General features: G+C 45.3%; 10 non-coding genes across 10 annotated transcripts; all 10 read left to right on the forward strand.

Moving 5' to 3' along the window:
* Nucleotides 1–942: 942 nt before the first annotated feature.
* On the forward strand, nucleotides 943–1,133 carry LOC141238904 (U2 spliceosomal RNA). The gene has a single exon (XR_012304349.1). It is a non-coding gene; the product is annotated as a U2 spliceosomal RNA (small nuclear RNA).
* A 1,112-nt stretch (nucleotides 1,134–2,245) lies between these two features.
* Nucleotides 2,246–2,436, forward strand: LOC141238847 (U2 spliceosomal RNA). The gene has a single exon (XR_012304295.1). It is a non-coding gene; the product is annotated as a U2 spliceosomal RNA (small nuclear RNA).
* A 1,114-nt stretch (nucleotides 2,437–3,550) lies between these two features.
* On the forward strand, nucleotides 3,551–3,741 carry LOC141238789 (U2 spliceosomal RNA). The gene has a single exon (XR_012304238.1). It is a non-coding gene; the product is annotated as a U2 spliceosomal RNA (small nuclear RNA).
* A 1,119-nt stretch (nucleotides 3,742–4,860) lies between these two features.
* LOC141238971 (U2 spliceosomal RNA) lies at nucleotides 4,861–5,051 on the forward strand. Its single transcript, XR_012304412.1, has one exon. It is a non-coding gene; the product is annotated as a U2 spliceosomal RNA (small nuclear RNA).
* A 1,113-nt stretch (nucleotides 5,052–6,164) lies between these two features.
* LOC141238899 (U2 spliceosomal RNA) lies at nucleotides 6,165–6,355 on the forward strand. Its single transcript, XR_012304344.1, has one exon. It is a non-coding gene; the product is annotated as a U2 spliceosomal RNA (small nuclear RNA).
* A 1,113-nt stretch (nucleotides 6,356–7,468) lies between these two features.
* On the forward strand, nucleotides 7,469–7,659 carry LOC141238848 (U2 spliceosomal RNA). The gene has a single exon (XR_012304296.1). It is a non-coding gene; the product is annotated as a U2 spliceosomal RNA (small nuclear RNA).
* Nucleotides 7,660–8,774: 1,115 nt separating this feature from the next.
* On the forward strand, nucleotides 8,775–8,965 carry LOC141238849 (U2 spliceosomal RNA). Its single transcript, XR_012304297.1, has one exon. It is a non-coding gene; the product is annotated as a U2 spliceosomal RNA (small nuclear RNA).
* Nucleotides 8,966–13,858: 4,893 nt separating this feature from the next.
* LOC141238964 (U2 spliceosomal RNA) lies at nucleotides 13,859–14,049 on the forward strand. Its single transcript, XR_012304406.1, has one exon. It is a non-coding gene; the product is annotated as a U2 spliceosomal RNA (small nuclear RNA).
* Nucleotides 14,050–15,164: 1,115 nt separating this feature from the next.
* On the forward strand, nucleotides 15,165–15,355 carry LOC141238850 (U2 spliceosomal RNA). The gene has a single exon (XR_012304298.1). It is a non-coding gene; the product is annotated as a U2 spliceosomal RNA (small nuclear RNA).
* A 1,113-nt stretch (nucleotides 15,356–16,468) lies between these two features.
* LOC141238852 (U2 spliceosomal RNA) lies at nucleotides 16,469–16,659 on the forward strand. The gene has a single exon (XR_012304300.1). It is a non-coding gene; the product is annotated as a U2 spliceosomal RNA (small nuclear RNA).
* The last annotated feature ends 370 nt before the right edge of the window (nucleotides 16,660–17,029 follow it).

Raw genomic sequence — 17,029 nt, forward strand, 5'->3', positions numbered from 1 at the left:
AGCAACTGTGCATTGCATTGCCATGTAATGTAATGCAATGCTATCTATCTAGCTCTCCCTCTATACTTCCTTTTGGATAACAGACATATTAGGCAAGCATTTTGGAGCTTTCACCTAAATAACTACAGGTGGTGAGATAAGCTGCACAATATAATTGACCTTTCAGTATATTGTTGCACACACACCATCTATTTAGCAAATGCCCTTGTTATCAACAGCAGCCTTTTAAACTCACCTGAGCTAACAGGTATGTGAGCTGGTTACTCTGCTGCGCTTAAAATTTCTTTTTTGGTTTGCTACAATGCCTTTTCTGAAACGTTGTCTCCCTCTGCTGGAACACTAACTTCTTTCATTTAATGCCTGCAGACTATAAAAGAGAAACCAACCCAAAAAGTTTGGTTGATTAGTCTGTGGCATTCTTTTAAACTGTTGCTTATGGCGGTCTCTGTGAGCTTCTCAGTGACATTCAGCCATCCAGGTATCCCGCCTGCAGTAGACGGAATGTGGCAATGGAACGCTGGCTGCGCGTGTCATAATAGGCTCTGAGCCTTTATATACCTGCGCACAGCAGCAGCCACCTTCAGTCTGCTGCTGGACAGCCAGCAGCAGCAGCAGCAGGAGAGGTAATTAATCAGCAACCCTCCTGCTAAGGGTAGACAGCTGCTCGTTCCACCCCCCCCCCGCCTTAATTGGTTCTCCTCCCTTCCAACGGTGTTGAGGCGGGTGGGAACAGCCGGGGGTTGAGGGTACTGTGCTAAAAGAGGTGGAGTTATGCAGATCTAAAACGCGTGGATTGCAGCAGCAGCAAGCCGAAAAGTGCAGGCATGTGAGGGATCTAGAGGTTGACAGCATGTCTTCTTAACGGGAGTCCAGGTGGCCATCTCCACAAATGGACTTTTCAGAATCCTTGGGTGGCACCGTAGTCGGAAACCAATTCTGGTTATCGCTTCTCGGCCTTTTGGCTAAGATCAAGTGTAGTATCTGTTCTTATCAGTTTAATATCTGATACGTCCCCTATCTGGGGACTATATATTAAATGGATTTTTAGAACAGGGAGATGGAAAAAGAGCTTGCTCTGTCCACTCCACGCATTGACCTGGTATTGCAGTATCTCCAGGACCGGTGCACCCCTTCTTTAATGCAGTTTCTAAAATCAGAAAGAATTGAATTCAATGCTTTTTGTTCATTTGGCTTGTTTGTCGGATTTTGGGATGGACTCTTTGGCTTTGCTTTTCTTCTCCTCATTGGATTTTTCATGTTAAAAGTTGCAGAAGCCAGATGACAAGCTCATTTTGGTTCAACTTCAGCAACTGTGCATTGCATTGCCATGTAATGTAATGCAATGCTATCTATCTAGCTCTCCCTCTATACTTCCTTTTGGATAAACAGACATATTAGGCAAGCATTTTGGAGCTTTCACCTAAATAACTACAGGTGGTGAGATAAGCTGCACAATATAATTGACCTTTCAGTATATTGTTGCACACACACCATCTATTTAGCAAATGCCCTTGTTATCAACAGCAGCCTTTTAAACTCACCTGAGCTAACAGGTATGTGAGCTGGTTACTCTGCTGCGCTTAAAATTTCTTTTTTGGTTTGCTACAATGCCTTTTCTGAAACGTTGTCTCCCTCTGCTGGAACACTGACTTCTTTCATTTAATGCCTGCAGACTATAAAAGAGAAACCAACCCAAAAAGTTTGGTTGATTAGTCTGTGGCATTCTTTTAAACTGTTGCTTATGGCGGTCTCTGTGAGCTTCTCAGTGACATTCAGCCATCCAGGTATCCCGCCTGCAGTAGACGGAATGTGGTAATGGAACGCTGGCTGCGCGTGTCATAATAGGCTCTGAGCCTTTATATACCTGCGCACAGCAGCAGCCACCTTCAGTCTGCTGCTGGACAGCCAGCAGCAGCAGCAGGAGAGGTAATTAATCAGCAACCCTCCTGCTAAGGGTAGACAGCTGCTCGTTCCACCCCCCCCCCGCCTTAATTGGTTCTCCTCCCTTCCAACGGTGTTGAGGCGGGTGGGAACAGCCGGGGGTTGAGGGTACTGTGCTAAAAGAGGTGGAGTTATGCAGATCTAAAACGCGTGGATTGCAGCAGCAGCAAGCCGAAAAGTGCAGGCATGTGAGGGATCTAGAGGTTGACAGCATGTCTTCTTAACGGGAGTCCAGGTGGCCATCTCCACAAATGGACTTTTCAGAATCCTTGGGTGGCACCGTAGTCGGAAACCAATTCTGGTTATCGCTTCTCGGCCTTTTGGCTAAGATCAAGTGTAGTATCTGTTCTTATCAGTTTAATATCTGATACGTCCCCTATCTGGGGACCATATATTAAATGGATTTTTAGAACAGGGAGATGGAAAAAGAGCTTGCTCTGTCCACTCCACGCATTGACCTGGTATTGCAGTATCTCCAGGACCGGTGCACCCCTTCTTTAATGCAGTTTCTAAAATCAGAAAGAATTGAATTCAATGCTTTTTGTTCATTTGGCTTGTTTGTCGGATTTTGGGATGGACTCTTTGGCTTTGCTTTTCTTCTCCTCATTGGATTTTTCATGTTAAAAGTTGCAGAAGCCAGATGACAAGCTCATTTTGGTTCAACTTCAGCAACTGTGCATTGCATTGCCATGTAATGTAATGCAATGCTATCTATCTAGCTCTCCCTCTATACTTCCTTTTGGATAACAGACATATTAGGCAAGCATTTTGGAGCTTTCACCTAAATAACTACAGGTGGTGAGATAAGCTGCACAATATAATTGACCTTTCAGTATATTGCTGCACACACACCATCTATTTAGCAAATGCCCTTGTTATCAACAGCAGCCTTTTAAACTCACCTGAGCTAACAGGTATGTGAGCTGGTTACTCTGCTGCGCTTAAAATTTCTTTTTTGGTTTGCTACAATGCCTTTTCTGAAACGTTGTCTCCCTCTGCTGGAACACTGACTTCTTTCATTTAATGCCTGCAGACTATAAAAGAGAAACCAACCCAAAAAGTTTGGTTGATTAGTCTGTGGCATTCTTTTAAACTGTTGCTTATGGCGGTCTCTGTGAGCTTCTCAGTGACATTCAGCCATCCAGGTATCCCGCCTGCAGTAGACGGAATGTGGCAATGGAACGCTGGCTGCGCGTGTCATAATAGGCTCTGAGCCTTTATATACCTGCGCACAGCAGCAGCCACCTTCAGTCTGCTGCTGGACAGCCAGCAGCAGCAGCAGCAGGAGAGGTAATTAATCAGCAACCCTCCTGCTAAGGGTAGACAGCTGCTCGTTCCACCCCCCCCCCGCCTTAATTGGTTCTCCTCCCTTCCAACGGTGTTGAGGCGGGTGGGAACAGCCGGGGGTTGAGGGTACTGTGCTAAAAGAGGTGGAGTTATGCAGATCTAAAACGCGTGGATTGCAGCAGCAGCAAGCCGAAAAGTGCAGGCATGTGAGGGATCTAGAGGTTGACAGCATGTCTTCTTAACGGGAGTCCAGGTGGCCATCTCCACAAATGGACTTTTCAGAATCCTTGGGTGGCACCGTAGTCGGAAACCAATTCTGGTTATCGCTTCTCGGCCTTTTGGCTAAGATCAAGTGTAGTATCTGTTCTTATCAGTTTAATATCTGATACGTCCCCTATCTGGGGACCATATATTAAATTGATTTTTAGAACAGGGAGATGGAAAAAGAGCTTGCTCTGTCCACTCCACGCATTGACCTGGTATTGCAGTATCTCCAGGACCGGTGCACCCCTTCTTTAATGCAGTTTCTAAAATCAGAAAGAATTGAATTCAATGCTTTTTGTTCATTTGGCTTGTTTGTCGGATTTTGGGATGGACTCTTTGGCTTTGCTTTTCTTCTCCTCATTGGATTTTTCATGTTAAAAGTTGCAGAAGCCAGATGACAAGCTCATTTTGGTTCAACTTCAGCAACTGTGCATTGCATTGCCATGTAATGTAATGCAATGCTATCTATCTAGCTCTCCCTCTATACTTCCTTTTGGATAAACAGACATATTAGGCAAGCATTTTGGAGCTTTCACCTAAATAACTACAGGTGGTGAGATAAGCTGCACAATATAATTGACCTTTCAGTATATTGTTGCACACACACCATCTATTTAGCAAATGCCCTTGTTATCAACAGCAGCCTTTTAAACTCACCTGAGCTAACAGGTATGTGAGCTGGTTACTCTGCTGCGCTTAAAATTTCTTTTTTGGTTTGCTACAATGCCTTTTCTGAAACGTTGTCTCCCTCTGCTGGAACACTGACTTCTTTCATTTAATGCCTGCAGACTATAAAAGAGAAACCAACCCAAAAAGTTTGGTTGATTAGTCTGTGGCATTCTTTTAAACTGTTGCTTATGGCGGTCTCTGTGAGCTTCTCAGTGACATTCAGCCATCCAGGTATCCCGCCTGCAGTAGACGGAATGTGGCAATGGAACGCTGGCTGCGCGTGTCATAATAGGCTCTGAGCCTTTATATACCTGCGCACAGCAGCAGCAACCTTCAGTCTGCTGCTGGACAGCCAGCAGCAGCAGCAGCAGCAGGAGAGGTAATTAATCAACAACCCTCCTGCTAAGGGTAGACAGCTGCTCGTTCCACCCCCCCCCCCGCCTTAATTGGTTCTCCTCCCTTCCAACGGTGTTGAGGCGGGTGGGAACAGCCGGGGGTTGAGGGTACTGTGCTAAAAGAGGTGGAGTTATGCAGATCTAAAACGCGTGGATTGCAGCAGCAGCAAGCCGAAAAGTGCAGGCATGTGAGGGATCTAGAGGTTGACAGCATGTCTTCTTAACGGGAGTCCAGGTGGCCATCTCCACAAATAGACTTTTCAGAATCCTTGGGTGGCACCGTAGTCGGAAACCAATTCTGGTTATCGCTTCTCGGCCTTTTGGCTAAGATCAAGTGTAGTATCTGTTCTTATCAGTTTAATATCTGATACGTCCCCTATCTGGGGACCATATATTAAATGGATTTTTAGAACAGGGAGATGGAAAAAGAGCTTGCTCTGTCCACTCCACACATTGACCTGGTATTGCAGTATCTCCAGGACCGGTGCACCCCTTCTTTAATGCAGTTTCTAAAATCAGAAAGAATTGAATTCAATGCTTTTTGTTCATTTGGCTTGTTTGTCGGATTTTGGGATGGACTCTTTGGCTTTGCTTTTCTTCTCCTCATTGGATTTTTCATGTTAAAAGTTGCAGAAGCCAGATGACAAGCTCATTTTGGTTCAACTTCAGCAACTGTGCATTGCATTGCCATGTAATGTAATGCAATGCTATCTATCTAGCTCTCCCTCTATACTTCCTTTTGGATAAACAGACATATTAGGCAAGCATTTTGGAGCTTTCACCTAAATAACTACAGGTGGTGAGATAAGCTGCACAATATAATTGACCTTTCAGTATATTGTTGCACACACACCATCTATTTAGCAAATGCCCTTGTTATCAACAGCAGCCTTTTAAACTCACCTGAGCTAACAGGTATGTGAGCTGGTTACTCTGCTGCACTTAAAATTTCTTTTTTGGTTTGCTACAATGCCTTTTCTGAAACGTTGTCTCCCTCTGCTGGAACACTGACTTCTTTCATTTAATGCCTGCAGACTATAAAAGAGAAACCAACCCAAAAAGTTTGGTTGATTAGTCTGTGGCATTCTTTTAAACTGTTGCTTATGGCGGTCTCTGTGAGCTTCTCAGTGACATTCAGCCATCCAGGTATCCCGCCTGCAGTAGACGGAATGTGGCAATGGAACGCTGGCTGCGCGTGTCATAATAGGCTCTGAGCCTTTATATACCTGCGCACAGCAGCAGCCACCTTCAGTCTGCTGCTGGACAGCCAGCAGCAGCAGGAGAGGTAATTAATCAGCAACCCTCCTGCTAAGGGTAGACAGCTGCTCGTTCCACCCCCCCCCCCCCCGCCTTAATTGGTTCTCCTCCCTTCCAACGGTGTTGAGGCGGGTGGGAACAGCCGGGGGTTGAGGGTACTGTGCTAAAAGAGGTGGAGTTATGCAGATCTAAAACGCGTGGATTGCAGCAGCAGCAAGCCGAAAAGTGCAGGCATGTGAGGGATCTAGAGGTTGACAGCATGTCTTCTTAACGGGAGTCCAGGTGGCCATCTCCACAAATGGACTTTTCAGAATCCTTGGGTGGCACCGTAGTCGGAAACCAATTCTGGTTATCGCTTCTCGGCCTTTTGGCTAAGATCAAGTGTAGTATCTGTTCTTATCAGTTTAATATCTGATACGTCCCCTATCTGGGGACCATATATTAAATGGATTTTTAGAAAAGGGAGATGGAAAAAGAGCTTGCTCTGTCCACTCCACGCATTGACCTGGTATTGCAGTATCTCCAGGACCGGTGCACCCCTTCTTTAATGCAGTTTCTAAAATCAGAAAGAATTGAATTCAATGCTTTTTGTTCATTTGGCTTGTTTGTCGGATTTTGGGATGGACTCTTTGGCTTTGCTTTTCTTCTCCTCATTGGATTTTTCATGTTAAAAGTTGCAGAAGCCAGATGACAAGCTCATTTTGGTTCAACTTCAGCAACTGTGCATTGCATTGCCATGTAATGTAATGCAATGCTATCTATCTAGCTCTCCCTCTATACTTCCTTTTGGATAAACAGACATATTAGGCAAGCATTTTGGAGCTTTCACCTAAATAACTACAGGTGGTGAGATAAGCTGCACAATATAATTGACCTTTCAGTATATTGTTGCACACACACCATCTATTTAGCAAATGCCCTTGTTATCAACAGCAGCCTTTTAAACTCACCTGAGCTAACAGGTATGTGAGCTGGTTACTCTGCTGCGCTTAAAATTTCTTTTTTGGTTTGCTACAATGCCTTTTCTGAAACGTTGTCTCCCTCTGCTGGAACACTGACTTCTTTCATTTAATGCCTGCAGACTATAAAAGAGAAACCAACCCAAAAAGTTTGGTTGATTAGTCTGTGGCATTCTTTTAAACTGTTGCTTATGGCGGTCTCTGTGAGCTTCTCAGTGACATTCAGCCATCCAGGTATCCCGCCTGCAGTAGACGGAATGTGGCAATGGAACGCTGGCTGCGCGTGTCATAATAGGCTCTGAGCCTTTATATACCTGCGCACAGCAGCAGCCACCTTCAGTCTGCTGCTGGACAGCCAGCAGCAGCAGCAGGAGAGGTAATTAATCAGCAACCCTCCTGCTAAGGGTAGACAGCTGCTCGTTCCACCCCCCCCCCCGCCTTAATTGGTTCTCCTCCCTTCCAACGGTGTTGAGGCGGGTGGGAACAGCCGGGGGTTGAGGGTACTGTGCTAAAAGAGGTGGAGTTATGCAGATCTAAAACGCGTGGATTGCAGCAGCAGCAAGCCGAAAAGTGCAGGCATGTGAGGGATCTAGAGGTTGACAGCATGTCTTCTTAACGGGAGTCCAGGTGGCCATCTCCACAAATGGACTTTTCAGAATCCTTGGGTGGCACCGTAGTCGGAAACCAATTCTGGTTATCGCTTCTCGGCCTTTTGGCTAAGATCAAGTGTAGTATCTGTTCTTATCAGTTTAATATCTGATACGTCCCCTATCTGGGGACCATATATTAAATGGATTTTTAGAACAGGGAGATGGAAAAAGAGCTTGCTCTGTCCACTCCACGCATTGACCTGGTATTGCAGTATCTCCAGGACCGGTGCACCCCTTCTTTAATGCAGTTTCTAAAATCAGAAAGAATTGAATTCAATGCTTTTTGTTCATTTGGCTTGTTTGTCGGATTTTGGGATGGACTCTTTGGCTTTGCTTTTCTTCTCCTCATTGGATTTTTAATGTTAAAAGTTGCAGAAGTCAGATGACAAGCTCATTTTGGTTCAACTTCAGCAACTGTGCATTGCATTGCCATGTAATGTAATGCAATGCTATCTATCTAGCTCTCCCTCTATACTTCCTTTTGGATAAACAGACATATTAGGCAAGCATTTTGGAGCTTTCACCTAAATAACTACAGGTGGTGAGATAAGCTGCACAATATAATTGACCTTTCAGTATATTGTTGCACACACACCATCTATTTAGCAAATGCCCTTGTTATCAACAGCAGCCTTTTAAACTCACCTGAGCTAACAGGTATGTGAGCTGGTTACTCTGCTGCGCTTAAAATTTCTTTTTTGGTTTGCTACAATGCCTTTTCTGAAACGTTGTCTCCCTCTGCTGGAACACTGACTTCTTTCATTTAATGCCTGCAGACTATAAAAGAGAAACCAACCCAAAAAGTTTGGTTGATTAGTCTGTGGCATTCTTTTAAACTGTTGCTTATGGCGGTCTCTGTGAGCTTCTCAGTGACATTCAGCCATCCAGGTATCCCGCCTGCAGTAGACGGAATGTGGCAATGGAACGCTGGCTGCGCGTGTCATAATAGGCTCTGAGCCTTTATATACCTGCGCACAGCAGCAGCCACCTTCAGTCTGCTGCTGGACAGCCAGCAGCAGCAGCAGCAGGAGAGGTAATTAATCAGCAACCCTCCTGCTAAGGGTAGACAGCTGCTCGTTCCACCCCCCCCCCGCCTTAATTGGTTCTCCTCCCTTCCAACGGTGTTGAGGCGGGTGGGAACAGCCGGGGGTTGAGGGTACTGTGCTAAAAGAGGTGGAGTTATGCAGATCTAAAACGCGTGGATTGCAGCAGCAGCAAGCCGAAAAGTGCAGGCATGTGAGGGATCTAGAGGTTGACAGCATGTCTTCTTAACGGGAGTCCAGGTGGCCATCTCCACAAATGGACTTTTCAGAATCCTTGGGTGGCACCGTAGTTGGAAACCAATTCTGGTTATCGCTTCTCGGCCTTTTGGCTAAGATCAAGTGTAGTATCTGTTCTTATCAGTTTAATATCTGATACGTCCCCTATCTGGGGACCATATATTAAATGGATTTTTAGAACAGGGAGATGGAAAAAGAGCTTGCTCTGTCCACTCCACGCATTGACCTGGTATTGCAGTATCTCCAGGACCGGTGCACCCCTTCTTTAATGCAGTTTCTAAAATCAGAAAGAATTGAATTCAATGCTTTTTGTTCATTTGGCTTGTTTGTCGGATTTTGGGATGGACTCTTTGGCTTTGCTTTTCTTCTCCTCATTGGATTTTTCATGTTAAAAGTTGCAGAAGCCAGATGACAAGCTCATTTTGGTTCAACTTCAGCAACTGTGCATTGCATTGCCATGTAATGTAATGCAATGCTATCTATCTAGCTCTCCCTCTATACTTCCTTTTGGATAAACAGACATATTAGGCAAGCATTTTGGAGCTTTCACCTAAATAACTACAGGTGGTGAGATAAGCTGCACAATATAATTGACCTTTCAGTATATTGTTGCACACACACCATTGTTAATGAGTTAAATCTGTGCAGATCTAAGCAGATACGTCCCTATATATTGAGACTTCGTTAAGGGGCAGCATTTATGCGGGGGCATTTATGCATATAGCATTTATGCATACTTTATCGAAGTGCCATAATTTAGCAAAGTGCCCTGGCAGTTAGAAAATGGCAGTTGGACAGGGCAGGAGACAGGTAAGACATGCAAGACAAACCAACAAACTTGCTTACAGATCATCTTTTTGGCAAACAGTATTCACCATTTGTATCTGTGCCATTTATTTTCTGGTTGCTACAATCATCCACATTCACCGTTCTCCCACAAATGCGGCACACTTCATCCATATTAATCCCTCACTCCTCTCTTCTCCTATGTACAGTTGTCATGCTCTCTTCACAATGTTATACCACGCAGATCCATTCATTCCCACCATACAACGCAGGAAACGCTCTCACAAATCACTCAATCATCTGCTCACTCTCTGTATCTTCCTTCTATTAGTCGCAGGTGATATTTCTCCCAACCCAGGACCCTCCAGTAATAATAACACTAACTCTTTCCCTGTTACATTCAGAAACCCTGCTAATCTCATTAATATTCCCTGCATATCTTCTGTCTCATTCAACTGTGCCCTTTGGAATGCGCGCTCAGCTTGTAATAAACTCTCTTACATCCATGACTTTTTCCTCTCTAATTCCCTCAACCTTCTGGCTCTCACTGAAACCTGGATCCAGCAGTCGGACACCACCGCCGCTGCAGCTCTCTCCTATGGTGGCCTACATTTCTCTCATACCCCGCGACCTGACAACAGATCAGGTGGAGGTGTTGGTCTGCTTCTTTCAACAAAATGTACTTTTCAGGTTATCCCCCCTGTACCCTCCCTTATCTTCCCGTCCTTTGAGGCCCACACAGTCAGACTCTACCGGCCCTTCTCCCTGCGAGTGGCGGTTGTCTATCGCCCCCCAGGTCCCCCCCGTCAATTCCTGGATCACTTTGCTGCCTGGCTTACAAATTTTCTATCCTGCGACATTCCCACGATAATCATGGGAGACTTTAACATCCCAATTGGCGATCCTCTTTCCCCATCTGCCACGCATCTTTTATCATTAACCTCCTCCTTCGGCCTTTCACAGCTTGCTAATTCTCCTACACATGAGGACGGGAACACATTGGACCTGATCTTCTCCCGGCTTTGCTCAGTACATGACTTTACTAACTCTCCCCTTCCACTCTCTGACCATAATCTTCTTTCATTCTCTGTCAAGAACTGTGACTCTGCTCAAGACACTCCCACCGTCCACACTTATAGAAATTTACGCGCCATTAACACCCAGAAATTTATAAAAAGGTTGCAATCATCATTGGCCCCAATCTCCTCCCTCTCATGTCCCGACTCTGCATTGAAGCATTATAACAAAATAATGCTATGCGCCCTGGATGAAGCCGCACCTCCTACACAAAGAACAATTCGGCATAGACGGCGACAACCCTGGCACACGCCTCAAACACGTCTTCTCCAGAGGTACTCCAGGTGCGCTGAACGACTGTGGAGAAAATCAAATCTGCCCGAAGATTTCCTCCACTATAAATTTATGCTGAAAACATATAACTCTGCCCTTCACCTCTCCAAACAAACCTACTTTAACAACCTCATCATCTCACTTTCCAATAATCCTAAACGACTCTTTGACACGTTTCATTCTCTCCTCAATCAAACAGCACAGGCCCCGACCACCGACCTCAGCGCTGACGATCTGGCTAACTATTTCAAAGAAAAAATTGACCATATCCAACAGGAAATTTTCTCCCAATCCCCAAATGTTATGCATGCTCCCCCCCGCCACATTGTATCTTGCTCATTTTCTGACTTCGAACCAGTCACGGAAGATGAAGTGATCAGGCTCCTTGCATCTTCTCGCCCTACCACCTGCACCAGCGACCCTATTCCCTCACATCTCCTTCAGTCCCTTGCTCCAGCTGTCACCTCTCACCTAACTAAAATTTTCAACCTTTCCCTCTCATCTGGTATCTTTCCCTCTTCTTTTAAACACGCCAGCATACAACCATTACTTAAAAAACCATCCCTCGACCAGAACTGCACGGCCAACTACAGACCTGTTTCCAATCTTCCCTTTATCTCTAAACTCCTGGAACGCCTGGTCCACTCCCGTCTAATTCGCTATCTCTCAGACAACTCTCTTCTTGACCCTTTACAATCTGGTTTCCGCTCTTTACATTCTACTGAAACTGCCCTCACTAAAGTCTCTAATGATCTACTAACAGCTAAATCTAATGGTCACTACTCCCTGCTGATTCTCCTGGATCTCTCTGCAGCATTCGACACTGTGGATCATCAGCTCCTCCTCACTATGCTCCGCACTATTGGCCTCAAAGACACGGTTCTCTCCTGGTTCTCCTCTTATCTCTCTGACCGCTCCTTCTCTGTGTCTTTTGCCGGCTCCTCCTCCTCCCTACTTCCTCTTACTGTCGGGGTTCCTCAAGGATCAGTCCTAGGCCCCCTTCTTTTCTCCTTATACACCGCTCCTATTGGACAAACAATCAGTAGATTCGGTTTTCAGTACCATCTCTATGCTGATGACACCCAATTATACACCTCTGCTCCGGACATCACCCCTGCATTACTACAAAAGACCAGTGATTGTCTTTCTGCTGTGTCTAACATTATGTCCTCCCTCTACCTAAAACTGAATCTGTCAAAAACTGAACTACTCGTCTTTCCTCCCTCCATTAATCTACCTGTGCCCGATATTGCCATCTCCGTTTGTGGCTCAACCATTACTCCCCAGCTACAAGCCCGCTGTCTTGGGGTCATTTTTGATTCAGATCTTTCTTTCACTCCTCACATCAAATCACTCGCTCGTTCATGTCATCTACACCTCAAAAACATCTCAAGAATCAGGACTTTTCTCACCTTTGACTCGGCAAAAACTCTTACTGTCGCTCTTATTCATTCTCGTCTTGACTATTGCAACGCTCTACTAATCGGTCTCCCTCTTACTAAACTCTCCCCTCTCCAATCCGTCCTGAACGCAGCAGCCAGGATCATATTCCTCGCCAACCGCTACACCGATGCCTCTTCCCTGTGCCAGTCATTGCATTGGTTGCCCATCCAATATAGAGTTCGTTTTAAACTTATCACGCTTACCCACAAAGCGCTCCATGCTTCAGTACCCCCCTACATCTCCTCCCTTGTCTCAGTCTACCACCCTACACGTGCCCTCCGTTCTGCAAATGACTTGAAACTAAAATCCTCCATAATCCGAACTTCCCACTCCCGTCTCCAAGATTTCTCGCGTGCTGCGCCAATTCTCTGGAATGTACTACCCAGGACAGTTCGATTAATTCCCAATACCCACAGTTTCAAGCGAACCCTAAAAACACATTTCTTTAGACTGGCGTATCACCTAAACACACTCTGTCCATCCCAGCTTTCCCCCATATTAAAATCTTCTTCAACTTCGGGTTCAAACCAACCATGCACATAAAAGCCTCTGTCAGGACTGCACACATACTGGCAGGCGACCAGTCCATGTATTATTATTTATCCTATTCAGTATATCAAAGCTGTATTATACAATATATGTACTTTTTACCTTTTGTGTCTCCCCCACTTCCTCATAGACTGTAAGCTTGCGAGCAGGGCCCTCACTCCGTTCGATATGAGATATGCTTATTCTGTATTGTCTGTATAAGTCCCCCCTAAAATTTGTAAAGTGCTGCGGAATATGTTGGCGCTATAAAAAATAAACTATTATTATTATTATCTATTTAGCAAATGCCCTTGTTATCAACAGCAGCCTTTTAAACTCACCTGAGCTAACAGGTATGTGAGCTGGTTACTCTGCTGCGCTTAAAATTTCTTTTTTGGTTTGCTACAATGCCTTTTCTGAAACGTTGTCTCCCTCTGCTGGAACACTGACTTCTTTCATTTAATGCCTGCAGACTATAAAAGAGAAACCAACCCAAAAAGTTTGGTTGATTAGTCTGTGGCATTCTTTTAAACTGTTGCTTATGGTGGTCTCTGTGAGCTTCTCAGTGACATTCAGCCATCCAGGTATCCCGCCTGCAGTAGACGGAATGTGGCAATGGAACGCTGGCTGCGCGTGTCATAATAGGCTCTGAGCCTTTATATACCTGCGCACAGCAGCAGCCACCTTCAGTCTGCTGCTGGACAGCCAGCAGCAGCAGCAGCAGGAGAGGTAATTAATCAGCAACCCTCCTGCTAAGGGTAGACAGCTGCTCGTTCCACCCCCCCCCCCGCCTTAATTGGTTCTCCTCCCTTCCAACGGTGTTGAGGCGGGTGGGAACAGCCGGGGGTTGAGGGTACTGTGCTAAAAGAGGTGGAGTTATGCAGATCTAAAACGCGTGGATTGCAGCAGCAGCAAGCCGAAAAGTGCAGGCATGTGAGGGATCTAGAGGTTGACAGCATGTCTTCTTAACGGGAGTCCAGGTGGCCATCTCCACAAATGGACTTTTCAGAATCCTTGGGTGGCACCGTAGTCGGAAACCAATTCTGGTTATCGCTTCTCGGCCTTTTGGCTAAGATCCAGTGTAGTATCTGTTCTTATCAGTTTAATATCTGATACGTCCCCTATCTGGGGACCATATATTAAATGGATTTTTAGAACAGGGAGATGGAAAAAGAGCTTGCTCTGTCCACTCCACGCATTGACCTGGTATTGCAGTATCTCCAGGACCGGTGCACCCCTTCTTTAATGCAGTTTCTAAAATCAGAAAGAATTGAATTCAATGCTTTTTGTTCATTTGGCTTGTTTGTCGGATTTTGGGATGGACTCTTTGGCTTTGCTTTTCTTCTCCTCATTGGATTTTTCATGTTAAAAGTTGCAGAAGCCAGATGACAAGCTCATTTTGGTTCAACTTCAGCAACTGTGCATTGCATTGCCCTGTAATGTAATGCAATGCTATCTATCTAGCTCTCCCTCTATACTTCCTTTTGGATAAACAGACATATTAGGCAAGCATTTTGGAGCTTTCACCTAAATAACTACAGTTGGTGAGATAAGCTGCACAATATAATTGACCTTTCAGTATATTGTTGCACACACACCATCTATTTAGCAAATGCCCTTGTTATCAACAGCAGCCTTTTAAACTCACCTGAGCTAACAGGTATGTGAGCTGGTTACTCTGCTGCGCTTAAAATTTCTTTTTTGGTTTGCTACAATGCCTTTTCTGAAACGTTGTCTCCCTCTGCTGGAACACTGACTTCTTTCATTTAATGCCTGCAGACTATAAAAGAGAAACCAACCCAAAAAGTTTGGTTGATTAGTCTGTGGCATTCTTTTAAACTGTTGCTTATGGCGGTCTCTGTGAGCTTCTCAGTGACATTCAGCCATCCAGGTATCCCGCCTGCAGTAGACGGAATGTGGCAATGGAACGCTGGCTGCGCGTGTCATAATAGGCTCTGAGCCTTTATATACCTGCGCACAGCAGCAGCCACCTTCAGTCTGCTGCTGGACAGCCAGCAGCAGCAGCAGCAGGAGAGGTAATTAATCAGCAACCCTCCTGCTAAGGGTAGACAGCTGCTCGTTCCACCCCCCCCCCGCCTTAATTGGTTCTCCTCCCTTCCAACGGTGTTGAGGCGGGTGGGAACAGTCGGGGGTTGAGGGTACTGTGCTAAAAGAGGTGGAGTTATGCAGATCTAAAACGCGTGGATTGCAGCAGCAGCAAGCCGAAAAGTGCAGGCATGTGAGGGATCTAGAGGTTGACAGCATGTCTTCTTAACGGGAGTCCAGGTGGCCATCTCCACAAATGGACTTTTCAGAATCCTTGGGTGGCACCGTAGTCGGAAACCAATTCTGGTTATCGCTTCTCGGCCTTTTGGCTAAGATCAAGTGTAGTATCTGTTCTTATCAGTTTAATATCTGATACGTCCCCTATCTGGGGACCATATATTAAATGGATTTTTAGAACAGGGAGATGGAAAAAGAGCTTGCTCTGTCCACTCCACGCATTGACCTGGTATTGCAGTATCTCCAGGACCGGTGCACCCCTTCTTTAATGCAGTTTCTAAAATCAGAAAGAATTGAATTCAATGCTTTTTGTTCATTTTGCTTGTTTGTCGGATTTTGGGATGGACTCTTTGGCTTTGCTTTTCTTCTCATTGGATTTTTCATGTTAAAAGTTGCAGAAGCCAGATGACAAGCTCATTTTGGTTCAACTTCAGCAACTGTGCATTGCATTGCCATGTAATGTAATGCAATGCTATCTATCTAGCTCTCCCTCTATACTTCCTTTTGGATAAACAGACATATTAGGCAAGCATTTTGGAGCTTTCACCTAAATAACTACAGGTGGTGAGATAAGCTGCACAATATAATTGACCTTTCAGTATATTGTTGCACACACACCATCTATTTAGCAAATGCCCTTGTTATCAACAGCAGCCTTTTAAACTCACCTGAGCAAACAGGTATGTGAGCTGGTTACTCTGCTGCGCTTAAAATTTCTTTTTTGGTTTGCTACAATGCCTTTTCTGAAACGTTGTCTCCCTCTGCTGGAACACTGACTTCTTTCATTTAATGCCTGCAGACTATAAAAGAGAAACCAACCCAAAAAGTTTGGTTGATTAGTCTGTGGCATTCTTTTAAACTGTTGCTTATGGCGGTCTCTGTGAGCTTCTCAGTGACATTCAGCCATCCAGGTATCCCGCCTGCAGTAGACGGAATGTGGCAATGGAACGCTGGCTGCGCGTGTCATAATAGGCTCTGAGCCTTTATATACCTGCGCACAGCAGCAGCCACCTTCAGTCTGCTGCTGGACAGCCAGCAGCAGCAGCAGCAGGAGAGGTAATTAATCAGCAACCCTCCTGCTAAGGGTAGACAGCTGCTCGTTCCACCCCCCCCCCCGCCTTAATTGGTTCTCCTCCCTTCCAACGGTGTTGAGGCGGGTGGGAACAGCCGGGGGTTGAGGGTACTGTGCTAAAAGAGGTGGAGTTATGCAGATCTAAAAGGCGTGGATTGCAGCAGCAGCAAGCCGAAAAGTGCAGGCATGTGAGGGATCTAGAGGTTGACAGCATGTCTTCTTAACGGGAGTCCAGGTGGCCATCTCCACAAATGGACTTTTCAGAATCCTTGGGTGGCACCGTAGTCGGAAACCAATTCTGGTTATCGCTTCTCGGCCTTTTGGCTAAGATCAAGTGTAGTATCTGTTCTTATCAGTTTAATATCTGATACGTCCCCTATCTGGGGACCATATATTAAATGGATTTTTAGAACAGGGAGATGGAAAAAGAGCTTGCTCTGTCCACTCCACGCATTGACCTGGTATTGCAGTATCTCCAGGACCGGTGCACCCCTTCTTTAATGCAGTTTCTAAAATCAGAAAGAATTGAATTCAATGCTTTTTGTTCATTTGGCTTGTTTGTCGGATTTTGGGATGGACTCTGGCTTTGCTTTTCTTCTCCTCATTGGATTTTTCATGTTAAAAGTTGCAGAAGCCAGATGACAAGCTCATTTTGGTTCAACTTCAGCAACTGTGCATTGCATTGCCATGTAATGTAATGCAATGCTATCTATCTAGCTCTCCCTCTATACTTCCTTTTGGATAAACAGACATATTAGGCAAGCATTTTGGAGCTTTCACCTAAATAACTACAGGTGGTGAGATAAGCTGCACAATATAATTGACCTTTCAGTATATTGTTGCACACACACCATCTATTTAGCAA

The sequence above is a fragment of the Phyllobates terribilis genome, unplaced genomic scaffold (genome assembly GCF_046119375.1).
Source record: "Phyllobates terribilis strain yellow unplaced genomic scaffold, ASM4611937v1 Scaffold_763__1_contigs__length_703860, whole genome shotgun sequence".
NCBI classification, from domain to species: domain Eukaryota; kingdom Metazoa; phylum Chordata; class Amphibia; order Anura; family Dendrobatidae; genus Phyllobates; species Phyllobates terribilis.